This window comes from Ipomoea nil, unplaced genomic scaffold (genome assembly GCF_001879475.1).
Source record: "Ipomoea nil cultivar Tokyo-kokei standard unplaced genomic scaffold, Asagao_1.1 scaffold1971, whole genome shotgun sequence".
Lineage (NCBI taxonomy): Eukaryota > Viridiplantae > Streptophyta > Magnoliopsida > Solanales > Convolvulaceae > Ipomoea > Ipomoea nil.
Genome location: NW_017618399.1, coordinates 394,714 through 409,828, shown reverse-complemented (window position 1 = coordinate 409,828; position 15,115 = coordinate 394,714).

The following is a 15,115-nucleotide window of genomic DNA, read 5'->3' as shown; positions in this document are numbered from 1 at the left end:
TAAGGACATTCATAATAATAATAATAATAATAATAATAATAATAATAATAATAATAATAATAATATTATTATTATTATTATTATTATTATTATTATTATTATTATTATTATTGTTGTTGTTGTTGTTGTTGTTATTGTTGTTGTTGTTATTATTATGCAATAATAAAATAAAATTTATAATAATAACAACAGCTTTCAAAAAAAAATAACAATAGCAATAATACAAAATGAATAATAATAATAATAATAATAATAATAATAATAATAATAATAATAATAATAATAATAATAATAATAATATATACTATCTATAAAAACAAAATCCTCCATTTTAACTTTCCGCCTAAAATGCTCATATACCGCAAATTATGCTGTGCAACCGAATGCACCTTGCAAGGTGCATACGGTTGCAAAACGGCGCCGTTTTGGTTAAAAAAAACGCACGTCCCACTTAAAGAAGAAATCAGGTTCGATTCCCGGCAATAGCATTTTTATATATCCAGAAATTCATAACTATATAACCACAATTTCATAACTATATATCCACAATTTCATAACTATATATCCACAGTGAATGAATGAAGTAAAAATCCACAATGAATGAATGAATGAAGTAAAAATCCACAATGAATGAATGAATGAAGTAAAAATCCACAATGAATGAACTAAATATCCACAATATATGATTGAACTAAATATCCACAATGAATGAACTAAATATCCATAAATTCATAACTATATAACCACAATTTCATAACTATATATCCACAATTTCATAACTATATATCCATAGTGAATGAATGAAGTAAAAATCCACAATGAATGAATGAATGAAGTAAAAATCCACAATGAATGAATGAATGAAGTAAAAATCCACAATGAATGAACTAAATATCCACAATATATGATTGAACTAAATATCCACAATGAATGAACTAAATATCCATAAATTCATAACTATATAACCACAATTTCATAACTATATATCCACAATAATGCTATTGCTGAGAGTCGAACCTGATTTTTTTTTTTAAAGTGGGACGCGCGTTTTTAATCAAAACGACGTCGTTTTGAACCGTATGCACCATGCGCATGGTACATTCGGTTGCACAGCATAACTATTGCTCATATACTATTAAGACTAGTATTTTCACCCGTGCGATGCACGGAATGGAATTGTTGTAATATATTAAGAATATTTAAATCGATATATAATTATTTAAGAGTTAATTTCACCAGAGGTCGTTTATCTTTTTTGACAATTCCAAATTTAATCCTAGACTATAGTTATTAATTATTACAATTTATTATATGTTACAACTCTTACGTTAATATTCTTACTATTATTATTAACACTTAATTACTTTTAGATATTATTATTACCACTTATATTATATTATTATTATTATTATTATTATTAGTTTCTTTTCAAGTACTGTTAGTATATAATGGTCGTGAGGCACAATAATAATATAACCATAATTAAATATTCATGTATTGTATTCCGGAGTTAATGTCATTTTTTGTCCTAGACTTATTGAGGCATTGACACTTTTCATCCTCCATAATAAAAATTGCCACTTAGTAGACACTGTTATTGGTCGTTGGACAGTTTTGATCCTCCGTCAATGAAGCTATTTGTTGACCGTGAATTAGAAGGGCTTTTCTGTCTTTTTATGTCTTATTCTTCTAATCTTGTTTAGACCAGCGCTGCTGTGACTCCTGTGAGGCGAGATGGCGAGACTTGGCGGCTAAGTAGTAACCGTCGATAGTGAGTAGCAGCGAGGTTCTTCTCCGGCGAGTTGTGGGTACGGCGGCGAGCATACGAGGCAGTAACTCCTTCCGGCGACGGACCAGTAAGGCAGATCTGGCGGTGCAGCAACAGATCTGGCGAGGTTGGGGCCTTCACCGGTGGTTTTTGGTTTCGGCGAAGCAGAGAGGGCAGCAGGTCGGCGAACCCTCCTATGGTAAATAGCAGTTGTAGTTGTAGATGGCGTGATGTAGAATTTTCACCTGTAAGTCCTCCCTTCCATATTGACCACAAAAATCCTTCCCATCTCTCTCTCTCTCTCTCTGACCACAACTACTTGGTGCACAACCCCAAAAACTCTGTTATTCTACCTGAAATTCATTGAAGTTTCAAGCTGAAAATGTGGAATCTGTCGCTCCCCAAAAATCGAATTGTCTGAGGTGTTGGAATGGCCGGTGTTGACTTCCTGGCTGCTGTAGCTTCATTCCCCAACCCGGATGATAAAATTCGGAGCACCAGCTTTGAGGTTCAAGGAGGTGGTAACACTGGCAATGCTTTGATAAAACCTAGATGATAAAATTCGTCTTAGTCTTAATCCAAGGATCATATCTAAGGTTGCTGATGACTCGCATGGCGAAAGAATACTTGATGAGCTTGAAAGGGATGGTGTTGATACATCTTTTATGGTGGTGTCCAAAGGAGGAAACTCACCATTCACATATGTCATTGTTGACAACCAAAAAAATAAAACTCGCACGTGCATTTTCACTCCAGGATATCCACCCATGATATCTGAGGGTCTACATACCCAAATCAAAATTGTCTTCAGCGCTTGGAGTAAATATTGTCTACTTAGATGGAAGGCTGCATGAGACTGCTTTGATTGTAGTGCAGGAGACAAAGAGTAGGGGCATACCTATTATAGTTGATGCAGAAAGGTTAAGGGAGGGGTTGGGTGATATTCCTGACTTTGCTAGTTATGTTGTATGCTTGACAAAATTTCCACAGGCATGGACTAACGCCCTTTCTATTCCAACTGCACTTGTTTCCATTATCTTGAGATTGATGTCAAATGTAAAATTCGTGATTGTTAGTTGAGTGAAGATGGTTTCTTAATGTTAGAAAGGACTGAAGCGGATAACCTCAGTTTGAAGAAATGGATGTAGCAGTGACCAATGGATGGAGAAATACAAGGATTAGAACATAAAAAGACAGAAAAACCCTTCTAATTCACGGTCAACAAACGACGTCATTGACGGAGGATCAAAACTGTCCAACGATCAATAACAGTGGCTACTAAGTGGCAATTTTTATTATGGAGGATGAAAAGTGTCAATGCCCAAGTCTAAGACCAAAAATGGCATTAACTCTTATATTCCCCGTGAGTCACAATAATAATATAACAATAATTAAATATTGTTCAATTCTATATTCTTCTAGGATTTCTATTACCATCATTAATTATTCCCAAATTTATCATAATTAAATAATTTGACCAATTATAAAGAAAGATTATTAAATAATGCACGGGACAATTGTTTAATTAAAAATTTTAAAAATTCATTAATAAAACATAAGGTTCTCATAGTTTTTTCTTAGAAACTCTTTAATAAAGTATTTTTTTTTTTTAGAAATTGGTGGGCCAAACCGCCTACGGCAGTTTGCGGTGGATAGATCTCGAAAAAATACGCGATTTCAAAAAAAAACATTTGTCCAAAACGGACAACGGAGTCGAAAGTTATGCCTTGCCGAACTTTAGATACTTTACAACTTAAAAAATAAAAATTAAAATTAAAGGCCGGTTCAGCCGGCGAGGCGGCCGATTCCGGTCTTCCTCGCCGCGGCCAGTGACACAATTTTTACAACACTGATATATAAAATGGATATAGATTAGAATAGGAATAGTATTACACAATTTTATAATATTACAATAAAATTTTAACCCAGAATTATTGTAGAAATCAATATATTTTATTAGGAAGAGAGATTTTTTAGGAATTGGGGCGGGAAGTTAAAATTTCAGGATTTTGTTTTTATATATAGTACTAGTTTTTCTACGCGCTTTGCGCGAATAGGATAATGCCCAATAATTATTTTTAAATAAGTATTTTAAAATATATCAATACAATATTATATAGGAGATGTTCGTGCATAGGTAATAAATGTTGAATTTATTTATTTAAATCGGTAATTTAAAATATATAAATGCAATATAATATATGTGAGATTGATTATAATTGTCACTAAAATAAATGTTTGTAACTTTGTAATAACGCTAGTTTAAATACTTAGTCTTAAAACGATAGTTTAAATAAATAATACTTTTGGTTTAAATTTCTCAAATTCTTCTTAATTCTCTTTTGGGTAGCATTGTTATTGTTTTCATCTTTAGTACATGTCCTCTTTTTTTTGTGTTTTTTTTTTTATTGGTAGTGTGTCATGTGCAATTAGGTTACTGGTAGCAGCATAGAGGGATTCATCATGCAATGAAATTATGGTGTAGGAAGTTTTAGATTTGCCTTGCTGTGTATATGACTGAGATTTTAGTTCTAATATGAACTCTTTAGCGTACAAACATCTATTGATATTTAGTAGTGATAGTTTTTTCCCTACATGTTTCATGTGTTGTGAGATGTGTTTTTTTCCCTACATGTTTCATGTGTTGTGAGATGTGTGTCGTAGGTTATCATGTGAAAGTATTGAACAAAATATAAATATTTATTATATTTGTATAAAATACTTAGTAAATAAATTATATATATATATATATATAACATGTTTTGTATTATAACTTTGATATTTAATTACAAGATAATGTAAAAAAGAAGACAATGAACAATGTAATGAATATAATAAATTAATAAATTTGAAGGTAAGGAATCTTTGAATTGTAGAAAATAAAGATAATATAACTAATGAAATTATATTTCTTTTAAGTTTTTTTATAATGAATATTTTTTTTTAAATAAAGCATTATAGATAGGGGTGACCACGGTTCCGATTCCGGTTCGGAACCGCCGGTTCCGGTTCTGTGGATGGTGAAACCGGAACCGGAGGTTCTAAAGGGAATTATTAAAAAAAAATTTTTAAAAAAACACTATAATATTTGTTTTTTTTTTTCGGTTTGGAACCGGAATCGCCGGTTCCGGTTCCAAGATTTTACAAACCTTAACCGGAACCTATAAGGTTCCGGTTAAGAACCGAAACCTTATAGGTTCCGGTTAAGAACCGAAACTGGAACTGTACGGACGGTTCCGGTTCGGTTCCGGTTTGCACAGTCCCGGTTCCTGTTATAACTTTGATATTTAATTACAAGATAATGTAAAAAAGAAGACAATGAACAATGTAATGAATATAATAAATTAATAAATTTGAAGGTAAGGAATCTTTGAATTGTAGAAAATAAAGATAATATAACTAATGAAATTATATTTCTTTTAAGTTTTTTTATAATGAATATTTTTTTTTAAATAAAGCATTATAGATAGGGGTGACCACGGTTCCGGTTCCGGTTCTGTGGATGGTGAAACCGGAACCGGAGGTTCTAAAGGGAATTATTAAAAAAAAAATTTAAAAGGAACACTATAATATTTGTTTTTTTTTTTCGGTTTGGAACCGGAATCGCCGGTTCCGGTTCCAAGATTTTACAAACCTTAACCGGAACCTTATAGGTTCCGGTTAAGAACCGAAACCTTATAGGTTCCGGTTAAGATCCGAAACCGGAACTGTACGGACGGTTCCGGTTCGGTTCCGGTTTGCACAGTCCCGGTTCTTGTTCGAACCGGAACCGTGGTCATCTCTAATTATAGACATCTAATTCTAAATTAATTAAATGCATATGTATTATTTTTTGTTGTAACTACTAATTTATTTAATTAATAAGAGTAACACATACTACAATGTAATATAGCTAGTAACATTAAAAAAAAAAAGTATAAAATACTTGGTAAATAAATAAATATATATATATAACTTTGATATTTAATTACAAGATTCAAAAAAAAAAAGTATAAAATACTTGGTAAATAAATAAATATATATATATAACTTTGATATTTAATTACAAGATAATGTAAAAAAGAAGACAATGAACAATGTAGTGAATATAATAAATTAATAAATTTGAAAGTAAGAAGTCTTTGAATTATAGAAAATAAAGATAATATATGTAATGAAATTATATTTCTTTTAAGTTTTTTTTTTTTATAATGAATATTTTTTTTAATAAATAAAGCATTATAGACATCTAATTCTAAATTAATTAAATGCATATGTATTATTTTTGTTGTAGCTACTAATTTATTTAATTAATAAGAGTAATAAAGTGTCGTACATACTTTTCTTCAACAAAAATGAAATCAATGATTTTTTTTTTTAAATTTCCATTCCTTGTTTAGACAAATTGTTTTGAGAATTTGTCCATGACAATTGCTACAATTGCTGTCAATAGAGGATGATAATAAATAATTCAAAATATATGGTTACAATAGATATTAATATAATGATATAGTAAAAATTAACTTACAAATTTCTTTAGAAGTTTTCATGAATTGATAAAATTTTGATGTGTAAACTTGTTCAATTGGAGCTAGTAGGATGTTAACATTGTCAATTATTTGGAAAATGATCCTATCGTTTTAGAGTCTATGTGTAATTGTATTTATGATCAAAAACTTTGTAGTTAGGCCGCGCAGGTCTGACATGATGTAAGAACAATTTTGTCTGATAAAAAAATAATAGTATAATATTTGTAAAGTAATGTACAATTGTACCATTTAAAAAAAATACAAAAATATTAATACCATAATGGCCTAAATCATTCCAATAATGCAAAAGCATAATTGAAATATTAAGTTTTGTTCTAAATAATCAGAAGAATATTAATTAAACCAAAAAAAAAAAACTTAACCTAAATTTCTTTTTTTTTTTTTAAATAAAAAATTCAAGAAAATCAAATGATTTTAAAGTAGTTCCTGATTTATAATCTTCGATGCTCAACTTTGAATGCTATGTATTTAGCCGATCTAATTATTTGACCAAAGTTTATGTTAAATTTTATATTATATATATATATATATATATATATATATATATATATATATATATATATATATATATATATATATATATATATATATATATATATATTTAATACATTTTAACATATTCATAATATATGTTTAACAATTATGTCAATTATACTTGGGATGAGGTTCGAACCTAAGACCTTATATAAATTAAGAGTATGTTAAGAATAATAAATAGTTAACGGAATATTCCGTTACTAAAGTTTAAACTAACGGAATTTAGGGTTATTTAAGAGAAGAAAATAATATAATAGAGGGTAAATAAGGAAAATCATTAAAAGATACTAAAATCAAAATAATATGAACCATTCATTTTAAGAAACAATTAGTACCGACATTTTTTTTGTTCCAGTTAAGGGCCTAATATTATTCGCTCTTATTAAATTTGTATATTTGTATTTGTATGTAGATAGATTGTATTACACTATTTTATAATATTAGAATAGAATTTTAACGCAGAATTATTGTACGAATGGGAAAGTAGAAATCAATATATTTTATTAGGAAGAGAAATTTTTTAGGAATTGGGCGGGAATTTGTATGTAGATAGATTGTATTAGAATATTTTATAATATTAGAATAGAATTTTAACGCAAAATTATTGTACGAATGGGAAAGTAGAAATCAATATATTTTATTAGGAAGAGAGATTTTTTAGGAATTGGGCGGGAAGTTAAAATTTCAGGATTTTGTTTTTATATATAGTATAGATTTACGTAATATTGTAAAATATAGTAATACAACTCCTATTCGTACTACAATTGTACATTAAAATATGGTAATACAATTCCTAATACAATATATTCTTTCCTACTTTCCTATCCCTAATACAATTCTAGATTAAAATTACTACTACTACTAATAATAATAATAATAATAATAATAATAATAATAATAATAATAATAATAATCTATATTATCTATACTATTAATAAAAGTAAAATCATCATCTTCAACTTTCCCGCTCAAACTAATATGAATATTAATTAATTGGTAAAAAAAATTAATAAAGCTTAATTTGTAACAAAATTTTATGTGGAAATTAATTAATATCTAATGAATTGTTACCACAAAGTATAGTCCATATATACCTAAAAATGAAAAATGGTTACCAAATTCTAAAAATAATCAAACCTTATAGTTGTGATAATAATGGAAACAAATTCTGCGAAATAAATGAAAAAATTCCTTGGAAATTCTGTGTAATTTTATAAGGAAATAATAATATATTAATTATTATTTACACAATTAATAACAATTTGAATATTGATTTTACACAAATAATAATAATAATTTGAATTTTATACACGCAGATTTTGCGTAATAGTGATTTTTGAAGATGCCTTTTTCAGTTTATTTGCATAAATATGAATTTCTTAATTTATTTGCGTAAAGATGGATTCCTTTTCCTATTTATACATTGCGGCTTTGTTTGGTAGTCCGCGGTTAGCGGTTAACGGATAACGGATTGTGCTAGCGGGTTTGACCAACGGATTGCATTAGCGGTTTATAAAAAGATGTTTAGTAAAATTAGCTTTTTACTATTAGCGATTAAATGTAAAAAGACATATAGGGACATTAATAATAATAATAATAATAATAATAATAATAATAATAATAAGGAATAAGGGTCAAATAGGCCATCGAACTGCACACGAGAATGCAATTAGGCCACTGAATCTAAAAAACCTACAATTAAGTCCCTAAACTAACCAATTTCATTCAATTTGTCAATTTTGCAGGTTTCTTAAGTTTCTAAAAGGTTAATTATCCCTCCACCTAGGATGCATATGTGGCATTTTTAAAAATTATTTATTTTTAAATTAGTTTTTTAATATTTAATAAATAAAAACTAAAATAATTTGTTAATTTTTTTTTAAAAAATTCGCAAATCACCAATACAAATTAATTATTTTAAAATTCGAAAATCACCAATCACGATAGTTTTGATTAAATAATTTGTTGATTTTTTTTTATTTCTTTACTGATAATTCTTTATTGCTAATAATACTAATACTGCTTCTTTTTTTAAAAACAATAAATTATATTACTGCTAATACTAATACTAAAACTACTAATAATGGTTTTGTTTAATAATATGATACATTTACTAATAGTATTACTGCTTCTAATATATTGCTTTTACTGCTTTATTTTCCTTTGTAATATGCTTTGGCCAGGAACAAATAAAAAAATCAAGAAATTATTTAATAGAAACTATCGTGATTTGGTGATTTTTGAATTTTAAAATAATTAGTTTGTATTGGTGATTTGCGAATTTTAAACAAATTAACAAAATATTTTATTTAAAAAAATAAAATTATTTTAGTTTTTATTTATTAAATATTAAAAAACTAATTTAAAAATAAATAATTTTTTTAAAATGCCACATATGCATCCTAGGTGGAGGAGTAACCTGTTAGAAACCTGAGAAACCTGTAAAATGGAAAAATTGAATGAATTTGGTTAGTTTATGGACCTAATTGTAGGTTTTTAAAGTTCTGTGGCCTAATTGCATTCTCGTGTACAGTTCGATGGCCTATTTGACCCTTATTCCTAATATAATAATAATAATAATAATAATAATAATAATAATAATAATAATAATAATAATAATAATAATAATAATAATAATAATAATATTGTTATTATTATCTATACTATATATAAAAACAAAATCCTCAACTTAACTTCCCGCCCAAAATTCTCAAATTTTAATATATTATTTTCTAATTTTCTATTCGTACTATAATTCTACATTAAAATTTCTATTCTAATATTGTAAAATAGTGTAATACAATTCCTAATAGAATATATTCTTTCCTATTTTTCTATTCGTACTATAATTCTACATTAAAATTTCTATTCTAATATTGTAAAATAGCGTAATACAATTCCTAATAGAATATATATTCTTCCCTACTTTTCTATTCATACTATAATTGTATATTAAAATTCCTATTTGTAATACAATAGACAATATTAAAACACTATTATAATACTCCGTGCGTGACAAATAAATCTGGCAGTACAAATACTAGAAATAGGAAGCAAACATATATTATAATTATGGTTAATTTTATCGTTATTATAACATATATATATATATATATATATATATATATATATATATATATATATATATATATATAAAATATTTGAACATATGTCATTCAAAAAGGGGTGATTGAGTAGTAAAATAGTCAAACATAATATTACCAATACAACAATATTAAAATTCATATTTCTATTCAACAATATTATATTATTCATTTTCCCGTTAAAAATTATATTCTCTATTATTAGTTTTATAATTCTCTATTAATTCTCCGTTAAGTTTACTAAATTTCAAACTCCCATTAAAACTCAACTGCATGACTAAATTATTAAGATTTAAATAAAAAATCCTTAAAAACATGCATGCTTAATTCCCAGTTTAAATCAAGCTCAATCTCCCAACTCATGTTGTACTCAAACACTCCTAAATCACCTATAAATATAGTCCAAAATCCAACACTCCATCACCAAAATTGAAACAGAAGATTGAGGAAGATCATTCTATTAACTTTAGTTTCTATAGGTGAAGTAAAGAAATGCTATATCCATGTTTTAGTTTCTTTTTATATTTATTTATTAACTATTTTCTATTATAGTTGTTTCTCTTGAATTTTCACATATTGCAGAAAGTATTCAAGCTAGACATTGGTGATCACCATTCTCAATTTTATTGGATAATAACAGATTAACAGTTTCAATCTTTTTTAAAAATCTTATTTTAATCTGTGACTAATTTCTTTTATTATTAGGTTGATGTTGAGGCATGCGCTCACTCTTTGCAAGCAATGTGGGACGACATTAGCAGTAGCTATTGAGCATGTCTACATTATTCTGTTGAACACCAGAGACATGCATTGTTAATTACAGTATATCATGTCGTTTTCCGTACGTGAGAGAGGATATATGGATACCACCTCATTCAATTCATCCTTACTGTTTTGAAAAATAAAAAGGCTAGGGAAAGGATAAAAGAAGATAGGAGCATTAATGTAACACCCCCATTTTTCATATCCAAATTTTTCTTAATTTTTTTTTCTTAATTTACAATTTACTAAAATCATAGCGGAAGCTTTAACTAATCAAATGAAAATGTGTGCTATTGCCACGCTCATGTATTTCTCCTATACCAAACGCTAAGGCTACTACTTACAACAAACATTAAATTAACCAACATTCAACTTAATACATAAAACTGAAATTTAATTTCTATACAACAATAAATTTCTCAAAATACATCAAACTCCAAAATATATATTCTTAAAAAGACTTAATCCATTCCCATCTCGAATTCGTTGTGAATTCCTACTCATGTTCACCTGTAAAGAATCATTTAACACAAAAATAGAATACAAACAAAATTAGCATAAGCTATGTAAGTTCCATTTCACCCCGTAAAATATAGGCTTGGATTTTATATAATTTTCAAATTAAAATACTTATATACTCTTATACTTTCGCAAACCATATATATATATATATATATATATATATATATATATATATATATATATATATATATATATATATATATATATATATATATATATATATACTTTTGTACAATTAACATAGTAGAGTTTGTTCAAGTATTACTTAATATATAATCATTTTTCAAAACTTTCCACGTCATTTTTTCAAAATATATCATATTTATCAAGGAGGAGTAGATACCAAGTGTAGAGTCTTTAAGCTCTCGACATAACCAGAAGAGGTATCATAAGCCAATCATGAAAATAATTTTAGAATTCCAATGTGAGTTCTACCGGCTCACTCCGATTTCCATAACTGAGGAATAAATTTCAAATTTGTGAGTTCTCCCGGCTCACTCCAGTATAATAAAAATATTTTTGTGAGTTCTCCTGCCTCACTCCGGTAGAATGACCAAATCCAGTCGGTAGGTTGTGAGTTTTCCGGCTCACACCAGCACCAAATATCACCATCCTCCAAGACTAAGATATGTATGTATATACTAGTTTTTTACGCGCATTGCGCGATTGGGATAATGCCCAATGCTTTTTTTTAAATAAGTACTTTAAAGTATATTAAGGCAAGATTATATTGAAATTGTTCATGCATAGATAATTGAAGGTTGAATTTGCGTATTTAAATAGGTAATTCTTCTCCTAAAGGTTGAGTCCCCAACCCCAAGGGTCCCCCCACACTTCGACCCGACAGAGCATTGTGGGAAGTTGTAAATCACGGTGACTCAATGGTTCAGCAGACGGGGCCAAATGCTGGTACGCACAAGGAATCTGCCCACTTTGGACATAATTCCCGCATTGCCGGCGCCGAGGTTCAAACCTTGGTCTCTTATCCCAAATACTACCCACTAAACCATTGAGCTAAGCCCGTGCGGGTTAAATAGGTAATTCTAAGTTTACAAATGCAAGATAATATAGTCAATATTGATTATAATTGTCAATAAAATAGTTGTATAGGTATGGTTGAAACCAAATACGGGACATAAGGGAGAACAAATAAAAATTAGGACATAAAATATGAAATATATACTAATATTGTTTGAGGAGATTTCGACATTAGGATTTGTGGTTAAGTTCTATTAAGACTTTAATATTAGAATTAATGGTGTAGTCATAATTCTATATTAGACTTTAATATTAGAATTAGACTAACGGTGAATTAACGGAAAAGTTAAATGGATAATTATATAATTAAGAATAAATTAGAAAATCTTAAAAGAAAAAAATTAAAACCTGAACAATATGAACCATTCATTTGATTTAATAATTTGGCGGTCATTTTTTCTACCCAATGTTAATAATTAAATAAATTCGCTGGTCAAATCCGTTCGTATAATCCGCTAACGTTAACCGCTAACTGCTGATTGTCAAACAAGGACATTGCGAGGTAGTTCTCACTTCAATTTGTTGTGTAATTTGAATACTCTCTTTGTCACAAAATCTCTCAAGTAGTTAATATGGTTGGCTTTATTAATTATATATATATTTTTTTAATTTTTTCATGGTATTAATAAAATACTTGGTAAATAAATATATAGCATTATTTTATGTTATAACTTTGATATTTAATTAGAAAAATAGTGCACAAAAAAGATAATAGATAATTAGGGATGGCAACAGGGCGGGGCGGGGGCGGGGAGTATACTCCCTGTCCCCGTCCCCGCTACCCCGACTCCGTCCCCACTCCCCATCCCCGCCCCCGTCCCCGGTAGGGATTTGGAAAAGTTCCCAAAGTGTCAAATTAGTACAATTTCTAAAATAAAAAAGAAAAAATTTGAAATAATATATAATATATTCAAATATATACACAATATCAGCATGAAAGTATATGCTTTATGCTTAATTTTGTTATAAATATTATTATTATTATGGCCATTATCACAAGACCTTTCATTTGCCTTATATTTATTCCATTATTTATGTTATAGAAAATGAAGGGTTATATGGATGTATATATATACATGTTCAAGGCATAATGAAAGTGAGAACTTGTGTTCTTGAGTTCTACATTCTTGTGTTATATTTTTCTCTCTACTCTTCCATTCCATATTGCAATATTCTTCATACATACAATCGATGCGTTACCGTACAACTATCACGCGAGAACTAACAAGTTGATAGGCCGAATTACAACACGTTATCAGCACGAGTCTCTATCGTAATCTTCGGTGAACGGTATGCCTGAATCTGTTACAATAAATGTTTTTATACTAGGTAAGCATGTTCATAGGATTCATATAATACATGTTTTATATGGCACATGTTTATTCTACACCTCTTGATATGATTATGAAATGCATGATTGATATGATACATATTGATTCTAAAATTTGAAATATGAATTGCACATACTGGTTTGTATATATATATATATATATATATATATATATATATATATATATATATATATATATATATATATATATATGATTGTGTAAATTCCTATATATTTTTTCAATTTTATTTTTGATTCTTCAAATTGAAAGAAAAGCATGTGATATATATGTTTGTGTAAATAGAAGTGGCTTTTCGTATAAAGATGCAATGTATGTATACATATTATTTTCATTTCGCATACTTTGTATGTTATATACCCTATGCTATAGTGCATTATTATGTTTTTATGGTATGCCGTGTGCATGTGATTAGCAATTCATTTTTGTGCCTAATTAGGCAATGAATGAATGATTTTTAATTAAGATTGTTAAAGTTTATTTTGTGGAATCTTAAGAGTGAGTGAGACTTTAAAGCTTAATTGATGACTTGGGAGCATGAATTCGGTGTATTGGAGAGTGAAGCACCACTTGTTGCCTGTAGCACAAGTTGATGCTATAAACACGAGTCGATGCTTGCTGCATCAATTCGGTGTTTGCCGCACCGATTCGTGCCTTGTTGCTTGTAGCACGAGTTGATGCTATAAACACGAGTCGATGCTTGCTGCATCAATTTGGTGTTTGCCTCACCGATTCGTGTTGCACCATTTCAGTTTTAAATTTGTGTATATTCAAAAGATCAATTTGTTTTTAGATTTTATATTTTGACTTCATCCCGGAAAGTTCGTTTTGCATCTAGAAGATGTTAAATTCCTTATTTTTCTATAAACATGTGATATTATGAACGTATATGAGAATATATGATATATGTTTTGTAGATTACGTCTTCCATTGTCAAATGTGAATTTATTGAACTCGCTTATGAAGGAAGCAATTGTTGGGTTCTAGATATTGAAATTTATTTGGCATCCAGAGAATTGAGCCAAACTTTTTTTGCTAAGTCATAGAGCATCGATGTCCAGAAGGCACAAGCTTTCATTTTCATATGTCACCACTTGAACCACGATCTTAAAATTGAGTATCTGATTGAAAAAGAACCCCTTGCATTAATGAAAGTCCCTGAAGGACTATTCCGACCAAAAGTCATCAAATGTTCTTCCCCAAGACACATTTTGATTAGTTTAATCTCATGTTTAATTTTGAGATTATAATGTAAGTCAATGATTAACTATAATTCAGCTATGCACAAAATAGTCTCGCAATTGAAACTCTAAACAAGAAGTTTCAAATAAATATTTAATTGAAAAGACATTGCCAACTTTTCATGCGAGTAATTTGTACTCCAGCAGTAGTACAAGACAACAAATTATGCGAAGTATCCTAAGCTGATTTTAGCACTCCTTGTGGCTAAGAATCATAACTAGTTGTTGATGAAGGATCAAAAGTGCATGTCTGGTTGATTTTCCA